The sequence below is a fragment of the Sorex fumeus genome, unplaced genomic scaffold (assembly GCF_029834395.1).
Source record: "Sorex fumeus unplaced genomic scaffold, SorFum_2.1 ptg000264l, whole genome shotgun sequence".
Taxonomy (NCBI): Eukaryota; Metazoa; Chordata; class Mammalia; order Eulipotyphla; family Soricidae; genus Sorex; species Sorex fumeus.
Genome location: NW_026606321.1, coordinates 5,218,045 through 5,230,507, shown reverse-complemented (window position 1 = coordinate 5,230,507; position 12,463 = coordinate 5,218,045). Strand labels below are relative to the sequence as shown.

Genomic DNA, 12,463 nt, shown 5'->3' with positions numbered 1-12,463 from the left:
CGTCCGATCTGCCTATTGTCTGTCATCTACAAGTTGTTCACTCGAGTCATCCTCAATAGGATTGGTAGAACACTAGATGAAGGACAACCATGCGAGCAAGCTGGGTTCCGCAAAGGATTCAGCACCATCGACCATATCCACATGATAACCAAGCTCATTGAGGTTTCTCGGGAGTTCAAGATGCCGCTCTGTTTAACGTTCATTGATTTAAAGAAGGCCTTTGATTCTGTTGAGACAGAAGCAGTCATTGAAGCCCTAGCCAATCAGGGCATTCAAGCCCAATACATCAGGATCCTCCGTGAGCTGTATTGTGGATTCACTACCAGGATCTCACCATTCTACAAAGAAGTGATCGTTGATGTCAAGAGAGGGGTGCGGCAGGGTGATACCATTTCACCGAAACTCTTCAGTGCCACCCTCGAGAACATCATGCGACAACTGGAATGGGAAGGAATGGGAGTGAAGATAGATGGTCGGCAACTACACCACCTCCGCTTTGCTGATGACATTGTTTTAATAACACCAAACATCAGCCAAGCGGCACAAATGCTGGCCGACTTTGACCGTGAGTGTGGAAAGGTAGGACTACAGCTGAATCTTACGAAGACAATGTTTATGAGAAACAGCCTTGTTCCAGATGCCCCATTCGCTCTCAACAGAACGACCATCTCCGAATGCAACAGCTATGTGTACCTAGGTCGAGAGGTCAACATGACAAATGACCTGGCACCCGAGCTGCGCAGGAGGAAGAGAGCGGCTTGGAACGCCTTCATGAACATTGAAGAAATAGCTAAGAGGACGAAGAACCTCCGGCTCCGGGCACATCTCTTTGATTCCACTGTTCTTCCTGCATTAACATATGCCTCAGAGACCTGGGCCCTACGCAAACAAGATGAGAACGCTATTCAGGTCTCCCAAAGAAGAATAGAAAGAGCTATGTTGGAATATCACATTTCACTCAAATGAGAGAGAGAATCCGGAGTTCTGACATCCGTCGACAATCAAGGATCAGGGACGCTGTCTCATATGCCAAGGTGTCGAAAATCAGATGGGCTGGTCACGTAATGAGATTTAAAGACAACCGCTGGACTAGAGCTGTTACCGACTGGATTCCATGGGATGTCAAAAGACCACGTGGCCGCCCACCTTCCAGATGGTCAGACTTCTTCGTCAAGATCATGAACGATTGGCTTGAGGCCCTTCATGTTCCCGGAGCGAACAGATGCCATTGGGCTACACTAGCACGCGACAGGGACAAATGGAGACGTTACTGGCGCCCGCTCGAGCAAATCGACGACTAACGGGAAGTTAAGTGATTAAGTGATTAAGTGAAATATTTTGATAATTTCATTATCCATTTAATGGTACAATATAACATGAAATTATTTATAAATAATAAACACAATTAATGTAAAAATATTTTATATATAAAGTTTATTTTTATATAAAAAGCCTTGACATTCCAACTATTCAATAATCAATGTGGCATTCAATATTCCAGCCCCAATTCCACGACCATTGTGATCTTTTCTCTACCATGGTACACCAGCTTGAAAGGTGGTCAGGGAAATGGGTACAGTGGTGGAGGAAGGTCACAGCGATGGTGGAATTGGGGTGCAAATATTGAATACCTGTAACAAATGCATCATAAAAAACTGTAAATCATGATGTTTAAATAAAGAGAAAAAATGTCCCTACACAAGGTCCAATCTCATTAACATGGCACTATCACACAATTGATTATTTATCCCAATGAGTACCCTGTGGCCCACCCAATTCTCCTAAAAGCATATCTGGAACAGAACGTACTTGCAAACACCACAGTACAGAGACTTTTGAGTTTCATCGAATGCAGGGACTGAAATAGGTTCTAACCCTTCATTATCCAGCTAGAAGTGGAGAATTCCGCCCACTCATAGCACCTGGGCATGGTTCCTGTCACTGTCTCCTCCTTGCCATTTGATCTAGAAGTCAAGCTTGATGTCAAGCTTTTTCACAAGCAGGGTCTGAGGAGGTAATACAATAAAGAGTTACAGTGTTTTCCATGCCTTTAGCCAGCCCTGGTATGATCTGGATGTATATATGGTATGATCCCTGAGCACAAAGGCTGGAGTAAGTCCTGAGCACTGCCAGTGTGGCCCCCCAAAAGTGAAAAAAGTGAAAAAGCAGTTGCATTACTAATGATTAAGGTATGGTGCTTAATTTTTTTTTTTTTGCTTATTTTGGGTCACACCCAGCGATGCTCAGGGGTTACTTCTGGCTATGCACTCAGGAATTACTCCTGGTGGTGCTTGGGGGACCATATGGGATGCTGGGGATTGAACCTGGGTCGGCCACTTGCAAGGCAAACGCCATACCCGCTGTATTATCATTCCACCAGCCCAATTTTTTGGTGTCAACTTTACTAAGTTATGTTTCCAGATATGGATGTGATCAAATAGTATTCTGGATGTTTCTATGAAGATATTTGTCAGATGAGTTAAGATTAAAATTGCTTTAAACAAAGTCTGTTACTATGGACCAAACATGATGGCCACTACTACCTGTATTGCAAACCACAACACCCAAAAGGAGAGAGAAAGTAAAAGGGAATGTGCCTGCCACAGAGTCGGGGTGGGGGGGGGGTTGCCAGGAGAGATACAGGGGACATTGGTGATGGAGAATGGGCACTGGTAGAGGGATGGGTATTTGACCATTGTACGACTGAAACATATGCATGAAAGTTTGTAAGTTTGTAACTGTATCTCATGGTGATTCATTAATAAATTAAAAAATAAAACTCAATTATTAATAAAGTCAGTTACTATATAGAGTCTGGCACCTTACCACTCGGCCATCTCACAGCAGGTAGGGTGTTTGCCTTGCACGCAACTGACCTAGCCAATGTGAGTTTGATTCTTCTATCCCTCTCAGAGAGCCCGGCAAGCTACCAAGAGTATCTTACCCGCACAGCACAGCCTAGGAAGCTACCCATGACATATTTGATATGCCAAACAAAGTAACAAAAAGTCTCACAGAGGAGACATTACTGGGCCCACTCGAGCAAATTGATGAACAACGGGAGGACAGTGACAGTGGACAGTGACTATATATAGTATATGGGCCTCATCAAATCAGAGGAAATTCTTCACAGAGCAAAAGACTAACTCCTTCAGGACATGGGTGTTTCCCTGAGAAGTCCTCAGACTGGGATTCTGACAGAGGCTCTTTCATGAGTTTCCAGCCTAATGTTTTCATACTTTACTTGAAGGTTTTGGATTTGTCAACACACACACACACACACACACACACACACACACACACACACACACACACCCTGAAGCTTCTGAATAAAACAACAGAAAAGTATTTTAATATGAAAATTACAAAAAAATAATTTCCAATTCCTTGTATAAAAACAATCTCCTACTCAGAGTTTTCCACATGAAATCACGAGTGATACCCTAATTGTCTCTTTATTCACTTAAGTGGTTCGAGGTCACTGCTCATTGGACTTTCCCTTTCTGGATCTCTTTCTCTTCTTATCTGTCCTTGACATTTTGGGTCAAGGAAAGTATATAAATATTTCATCTCTGTAATTCCAGTTTTCCATTCTTCCAAAGGTATCTACTGAACCAGGGGTCAAAGATCCAGCCACTCTGTGGTGCAGACATAGGAACATTAATAAATCCTAGTAGGAGTGAGGTTTATTGAACAAAAAAAATTGCATCTGGGGCATGAGAAACTCCCTGAAGACAAAAGAGATGGAGAAGATTGAGTGTGAGGGGAACAGGACTTGCTCAGGCAAGAGATTCCTGCTCAACACTTTGGGGCCATGATAAAGACGATGCAGGATGGAGGCCCTGCTAGGACATACCCCTCCCCTATATGCTCTGTAGCCACAGTCACAATTTTTTCTTAGAGTGAAGTTGATCTCATGAGACGCCACCATAAGCAACAACACCTTAAAGACTGTAGACGAAAAATGCTAGCTAACAACACTGACAAACTGCCTTCACCTTTAAATTGTTTGTGGTAATAAGAGACTGAATATGACTAACAATATGCCCGCAATAATCCTGAAGCCTAACTTTAGTAACCGAGTGTTCCGAGATCTTTTACAAGGATGGACAAGTGTTGCCTGGGCAGTGAAGAGACTTAGAGAAGCTGGAAGCTGGGTAGAGAGATGGTTAGAGTCCAGGGCCCCAAGAGAGTTGAAGAGGGAAGAAGCTGGAGCCTCAACTATCTGGAACCAAGAGGTCCCTGGGGGACTGACTCCAGGAGCTCTCAAAAGGCTGACAATGGACTGAGACTGTTTGCTTCTAAATGCACAGTCAAAGAATGTGCTCATGTGAGATTTAAACGCCCCCCCACCATGAGCCAGCCCATTGTTCCCTCTTTGAGAATTCCGGCATGAACAGTCAACCTTGAACAAAATATTGTTGGATCAATGTGTAGTGAAAACAGGAGACGTTTATGGAATAGGTGGATGGGGAATGACAAGGTTACAGGGTCAAAGACAAACCTTTTATTTTATTTCATTTCATTTCGCTTTGTTTTATGGCTAAAGAGAGGGTGAGCCACACCCAGTAGAGTTCAGGGGTCTGTGCTCAGCAGTGACCCTAATGGTGCTCAGGGACCAAGGAATGCCATGAAATGAACCAGGGTTGACTGCATTAAAGGCAGGTGCCTTATCCCCATAAGGATGTCTCTCCAGCACCAGACAAGCCTTTGAAAAATACCCAAGCTGGACGGGCCTTAAACCCCAGTTCCATTCTCTGGTCCCATGTCAGTAACCAATCTTCTTTTATTTTTTTTTATTTTATTTTCATGCACAGTCCACACTCCACAGGAGCCCCCAGCACGGTGTCAGCCCAGGGTTATTCTGGAGGGCCAGTAACGGACAGGTGCTACCCAGGGGTGCTTCTGATGCGCGAGTGCCAGGGGCCAGGGATGCCAGACACCCTGCATAGAGAGTAACTTTGGCACCAAGTGTTCGCCCAGTGGATCTCACTCAGGCCTCCTCCTGGCCCCAAGTCCCGGACCACGGGGTCAGCAGTGAGGCCCGCGCTAGCCCCCCGTGCTCTCTGCGGCCTCACTGCCAGCTCTGCCGAAGAATTTCTAGGTGCCAGGGGGCGCTACCTGGAACAACGTGCCCAGGGAGGGACCGGCAGTGGTGGGCGGTCAATGCCAGCTTATGCCACTCTTCCAGCGGCTGGTGTGGCGGTGCGGTCAGGAGCTGGGGGGGCACCCACGCCGAGAAGGCAGCAGAGCGGCTGTGCCAAGGGCGGACCCCAAGGGGCCACGCCCAGGGCCAGGACCAGAACCCTGGTCCCCGAAGTGGGTGCCGGGACAGGGGCCAGCAGGGGCGCACACGCAATGTCCCGGGCTCCTCCGCTGCCCCCTGCCACGCTGCAAGCAACACGACCCCGGCCCGGCCCTGCCTGTTGGGACCCGTGGGGGGTGGGGGCGGGGGAGGGGGGCCGTAGTGGTTTTCCCCGGGTCCCCCGGCCACGGTCAAGAGATCCCACTCGGTTCGGGAGAGGCTGTTCTGGCCCCGCCGCCTGTTGTCCCCCTTGGGCCGGCCCCCCACACAGCCCACCCCGGCGACCCCCTGGGGTCGTCCCGGGTCCCGCCCGACCGGTGTCCCCCTTAAGCCCGCCCCCCGCCCCACCCGGTCGGCGACCCCCGTGCCGACCCCTACCCAGCCCGCCCCCACCCCACCCGGTGTCCCCCTTGGGCCCGACTCCCGACCTGCCCGGCGACACCGGGCCTAACCACCCCCCCCCCACCCGCCATAACAATCAATCAATCAATGTGAACATAAGATTGTTCACATTGATTGATTACATTCAATATTCCAACACCAACCCCACCACCATTACACCTTCCCACTACCATTATTTCGAATATTCCCAACACCATTCAAGCCTGTCTGCCAGGGGCAGATGCTACATAATTTATTTTTATTGCTTGTTATGAATATCATGAGAGGTTGCATGGCCACTTTTGCAGCTCTGCGCTTCTAGAATTCTAAAATTGTAAAAGATTGGGGTCCAGAGACATCGCTGTAGGGAGCTAATCCATTTTGGGATTTATTTTGGATTCTCTGGATCAAGACCGTTGATGCGCTGAGATAGCACCCTGAGACAGATCCTGCGTGTGACAGCCAGGACCCCAAGCAGACAGGAAGAGGGGAGGGGATGACCCATCTCTGCTGCTGCCATGTGGCCTGGAGTCTTAGTCCCTGAACCCGTGTAACTGGGTTTTACTTCTGGAGGCCCGTGGCCATCCGAGGTTTCATCTGGAGGGAGCGGAGCTGGTACACACTCACTCCATCTGAGGTGCCCCAGTGGAATTGGCTTGGTACGGGGTCTGGAGAGATCTCCAGCAAGCTGTAATCTTCCAGGATTCACTGTTGTGATCAAGGCCATTGATGTGCTGAGAGAGCACCCAGAGGCAGATCCTGGGGGTGACAGCCAGGAACCAGTCTTCTTTTAAAGGCTATTTCGAATAAGATGTTTGATGTTTAAGCATCCTCCTGCCCCACAGCAGAACCTGACACCACAATGTGGTGTTAAGTGTTTTCTAAAACACCCCCAAATGCTAGTAGATGCTTGCATAGGATGAGTGTTATGAGAGAAATTATTTCCATATTACATATTAAAATCCTAACTCCCAATGCATCTTAATGTGACTAATTTGGAGATAGGGTCTTCAAAGAGGTACTTAAGTTAAATGAGGTCATTCTAAATGAGGCCCTGATTTAATGACTAAAGAGAAAACTTGGATACAGAGAAAAATGAATAGAAGAAGGTGATGTGAAGACTCAGGAAAAAGACGATGACTTACAAAACCAGGAGAGACACCTGGAGCAGATGTTTCCAGGCATCTTTTGGAAGGAACTCATCAGCCAACACCTGGATTTAGACTCCAGAATTGTGATAAAAGGGGACATCTGTGTTCAAAGCCCCCAGAAGGTGGTACTGTGTTCCAGCAGCCCAGACTGACTAATGCTGTGAGTTACTTCAGAACTGACACATGGAATTTTCTCTCTCCTACACACTAGTGTCAATAAACACTGAAAACCACTAATTATCCTCTTGCTCTTGCTCGGAGAGAGGCCTAGTGCAGGTGCCCAGGGAGGAAAGCTATTTCGCATGGGGCACAGAGATACTCTTGTAACCCAGATCACATCATTAGCTCCAAGGAGTGGAAGGTTTGGACCAAAGAAGACTTGCATACACATTCATTTACTATTAAATATTCATGAAACAACCCTCTCCAATCTCTCTCACCTGTGCTATATCAAGAAACAAAGCAAGGGAATAGAGAGAATCAAACTCTGACAAATGCTTGGCCTTGGTATACAGGACTGAGATTACCAAACAGTAAGTGGATGAATTGCCAATGAGTGGGATGAAGGAAGAGGTGGATCAGAGGTGACGCAGAAGCAGTGGTGGAGAACGTTGGCCACCTTGGTGGTAGGTGTGTGGGTTCAATAATTGCGCAACATCACAATAAACATTAACACAATTGAGAACATGTGATCTAAACTATAATTATGTTTTAAAGAAAATGATTCTCCATGTTTCCCCACCCTTAATTTTCAACTCTCTGGAAGCAACTTCACTCACCCCCAAATCATTCAACCTCAAAATAAGCTTCATGGGACCAGAGAGAGTACAGTGGGTAGTTTGCCTTGCACACATCTGACCCAGGTTCAGCCTCTGGCACCCCATGATCCTCTGATTCTCTCCCTGAGCACAGAGCAAGGAGTTCAATCCCTGTGCACCACTGGGTGTAACCCCAAAACCAAAATTAATAGGAGATAGATAGATAGATAGATAGATAGATAGATAAGCTTCATATACTTCTCTTGATAGGGGGCACCCCCCCACACACAGTGCTCAGGGCTCCTTGTAACTCTGGTCCAAGGATCTCTCCTGTAAGTGCTAGGGGAATCAACTAGAGTTACCCCATCCAAGGCAAGCACCTAAATCACTATCTCTCAACTGCTTATGGTTCTTTCATTGCCAACCCCAATGAATGATTTTTTAGCCTTTTCCTGGATCATTTCTCTATATAATCCCTTCGGCCTTTGTTGAGACTCTACATCCAGAAATGTTTTCAATTTTATGACAAAACAATTCACTGATTTTCTCCTGACCTCTCTGTTTCTCCAGTCTTGGTCTCTGTCATAGATATCGTATCTCTAGTGGCCCCTAATATATTACTCGTCCTTAAATTGGTTTCAATCTACTTCTAACAACACATATTTAGCTATCACCGAATCTCCTTGATTCAGCACTCTCCCCATCACTCTCTCAGACACCAGCTCTCTTGTTAGATGTTACTATTGCTCTACTCTGACTCCAATAGAGAAATACTTCTGCAGATCTTCTGGAAACTCCTTTGCAGCACATTTCCATATCATGAAAAGAGCATGTATTATGATGGGCTGCTGACTGTTCCAACTTCTACAATTCTGATAATTTGCTTGTAGACTCAGCAAAAGTTTCATTGATTTAAGTGTGTTGAAGTAACATTGAGTTATTAAAGTCTTTATCTTTATGTTTTAGAAATACAATGTTATCACACCATACCCACCTTCAAAGTGCCAATATCTCTCCACCACGATCCATAAAGCACTTTGCATTCACACCCCTTCTAATCGGTAAGTTGTATGGTTTCAGGGTTTGTTTCTATGGTTTCCTTTGCCACACATGAGTGAATTCATTTGATATTTGTCTTTTTCCTTCTGACTTATTTTACTTAGCACAACCCCCTCCAATTCTATCCATGATGTAGAAAAAGGCAAAATTCCATACTTTTTTCTAATAGCTGACTACTATTCCATTTTGTATGTGCACAACCATTTAGTTCTCTACCCGTGTGTTTCTGGGCACTTGGATTGTCCCAGATTTTTCTATTATAAATAACAGTGCAATGAATATAGATCTGCATATGTCTTTTTGAATTCATGCTTTTGTGTTCTTAAGATAGATATCTAGGGGTGGAATTGCCGGCTCATATGGTAGGTCTATTTTAAATTTTTTGAGAAATATTCATACTGTTTTTCATGGAGACTGAACCAGTTTACATTCCCACTGACAGCAAATGAGAGTTCTTTTTTATCTATATTCCCATCAACACTGATTGTTTCTGGGCTGTTTTAAATATAAATATATGCCATTCTCATGGCTGTGAAGTGGTGGTTTATCATAGTTTGGATTTTTCTTTTAATCAGTGATGCTGCTTTCTCCATGTGCCTCTTAGTCATCTGTATTTCTTTTGAACATGGCATGCAAAAACCCTTCATAAACTGGATCTGTTTTCTCTCTGTTCTCTACTTCATTCTCTCTTTAACTTCCAATTTAGTCATAGTGCAATCTGTTCTTTTTCAAGTATTTTCAGGTCTTCTCTCATAATTTTCATGTTTGGAGAAGCATTTCCCTCCTAGTATATTAAGATCTATTCTTCTTTCTAATATAAAACACTAACTTCTTCACTTGAGCTTCTTAAAATTGCACCTTATTCATAGGAGGGAAACTGGGGACATTGGTGCTTAGGAAATGTACATTGGTGGAGGGATGGATGTTGGAACACTGTATGACCGAAACCTAATTATGAACAGTTTTGTGATAATTTATCTCACAGTGACTCAATTAAAAAATCTAGTTAAAAATTTCACCATATGCTTATATTTCATAAACCCAACTATTATTACAGGTCACACTATGTCCTGATCTTTTGTCCGTGAGGATGCTTTCCTCATCCCCTCATTACCCTTTGTTCTGCTCTTTTGTCTGAAGCCTCCATTATTCAGGTGATAACTTATGAATGTTTCTTTCTGGGGGGTGTGGAAAGGTATGGTTTTGTGAAGAAATACAAAATAGTATCCTCTGGTGGAAACAATCTATTATGCTCCTTCTCCAGGATGTAGAACATTTAAACATTAAAATGCTGAGGAGATATCCAACGTTGGATATTACAGTCTGAAATCCCTGACTTAGAGTCATGCTGACCACAATTTCAGATCACCTCTACTTCAATTTAGCTTTGTGTCTATAAAATCTGACCTTTCACCTGTCTGAAAAGACTTTTGTTCAGTCGTAAAGCCTGTGAAATCTAATGCTTGAGGTTTGACACTGGGAGTTAGATGCTAAGATTTCAGGAGCTGTCTTGAGAGCTGGAAGCTTGGGGATGGCTCATTTATTGGGGGGATGTCTCAATGTGTATGTTGGACTCCTCCTATGTAAAGCAAAAGCTAACCCGGTGTCCTAAGGGAGAACCATGGGATGATCCCATGGAAAACTAGATTATACGATGGGGCTGAAACTGCCTTTGTTGACTCTTTATTGGAAGGTGAGGAGGAAGAGAGGAGACTGGTTCTTGGTTTGGTGTGAGTTTTAGGAAAAACTATTCCTCATTTAAGACATAGGCCAGAGAAGTAACTCACTGGGTCACTTGAGACCTGGAGTTTTATAATACATGGGTTCCCTTAAAACTGGATTTGGGGCTCTAAAGGAAAACGGATATGGCCTGACAACAGGATATGTCACCGAGCTATTTGCTTACATCTGTATGTCTCATATGCTATTTGGAGAATATCCTAAAGTTGAACTTTTCTGACATAATCTTCTCAGGAGCTACTGTGAAAAATAAGTGATTTCCAGTGGGAGAGGTGGATTTTGCTGGAATTCATCATATAAGTAAGTAAGTAAGTAAAGGCCCTCCCGTTGATCATCGATTTGCTCGAGTGGGCCCAGTAATGTCTCCATTAGAGACTTTGTTGTTACTGTGTCTGGCATATGGAATACGTCATGGGGAGCTCGCCAGGCTCTGCCGTGCGGGCGAGATACTCTCGGTAGCTTGCTGGGCTCTCCGAGAGGAGCGGAGGAATCGAACTCGGGCCAGCCACGTTGGCTGCGTGCAAGGCAAACGCCCTACCGCTGTGCTATCGCTCCAGCCCTGCATATGGTGAGAGGAAAAGCATACTTTGGTCCAGGATATCTTCGTCTTCTCTTTAGTCTATGATGGTTGGATATAGGATGGTGTGAATATAAGAAATAGTGCATCTACATCCAAAAATCATAGTTCACAACATTAAAAACCATTATTTATGTTTTCTTTGAAAACCTACAGACATTAGATAGTAGCTGACTCCATCCCTTGAGCTCCGTGGACTCCAAAGGAAGAGCTTGGTTTATATTGAAGACAAGAAGGAGACCCAGTAAATGTCCCTTTCTATGCTCTGAGTTCTTACCTTTAGACTTCACCCAAGGGGCCTGGAGTTCTCTCCATCAGTGGGAACTCCACACTAAGGTTATGGGCAGCAGAGACTCTGGAGCAGAGATAAGAAAATAAGGCTGATGAAGGTCGTGAAAGAGCTGAGAGCATACAGTCCAAAATGCACACAAACCCGAGTGGGAACGTGGGGGTTCCCACTGGTTACTTCAGGACAACAGTCTAGCCAACCACCCCGACCTGAGGCGGCAGTGAGGAGCAGGCAAACAGTTGCTGGCATCACCATGGAGGGTGGCAGTGGAAGAAGCAACAGAACAACTGGGGGGTTGGCCAGCTTTTACCGAGCCAGCGGAGCAGGATATTTGCAACTGGATCTGGCTAGTGTCCCGCTAACTGGTATGAATCTCTTGTCTCCTTATTTTTAATGTGGATCCAAGATATCTTGTACAGGATACAGATGAATTTATTTTACCAACTGGAGTGAATAGGACCAGGAGAAGATTTGAGCTGGCCGTTTTTACTATTGGAGGATGTTGTATGACAGGGGCTACATTTGGGGCAATTAATGGTCTATGGCTAGGATTGAAAGAAACCCAGAATATTGCCTGGTCCAAACCAAGAAATGTCCAGATTTTTAATATGGTGACTAGGGAAGGGGCTATTTGGGCTAATATTCTAGGCTCTCTGACTTTGCTCTATAGCGCATGTGGTGTCCTCATTGAGAAAACAAGAGTTGCAGAAGATGATCTCAACACAGTATCAGCTGGAACCGTGACAGGCATGTTATATAAATCTACTTGTAGACTTCAAGGGGTAGCACAAGGCGGTCTAGCAGTACTAACACTTACCAGCCTCTATGCACTATATAATAACTGGGAGCACATGAAAGATTCCTTGCTTCAGCAGTCTCTCTGAAGATTTTGCCAACTCATAGATGGACACTTTAGTCATTCATGTCAACTGCTAAGTCAGTCTGGAGTTACTCTTTTACCTACAATTAGTTTTTTTAAAAAATGGAAATTCTGATTTGCTACATGAAGATCATGGATAGCTGACCAGGACTGGCATTCCTTCCAGCCATTATGAGTTGAAACCAAAACACTCTGGTGGTTGAGTAATGTGCTTCTCTTCTCCTTTGGAGGAAATGTTTTACCTATTCTGTCTTCTATTCCCTGGAGCTGGAAAACCACTTACTCACCAAATTAGGTCACGCTTGTTATAGGTACTGTATCAT

General features: G+C 44.8%; 1 pseudogene; it reads left to right on the top strand.

Annotated features, from left to right (window-relative positions):
* The first annotated feature begins 11,513 nt into the window (after positions 1–11,513).
* On the top strand, positions 11,514–12,177 carry LOC130018393 (mitochondrial import inner membrane translocase subunit Tim23-like; annotated as a pseudogene).
* The last annotated feature ends 286 nt before the right edge of the window (positions 12,178–12,463 follow it).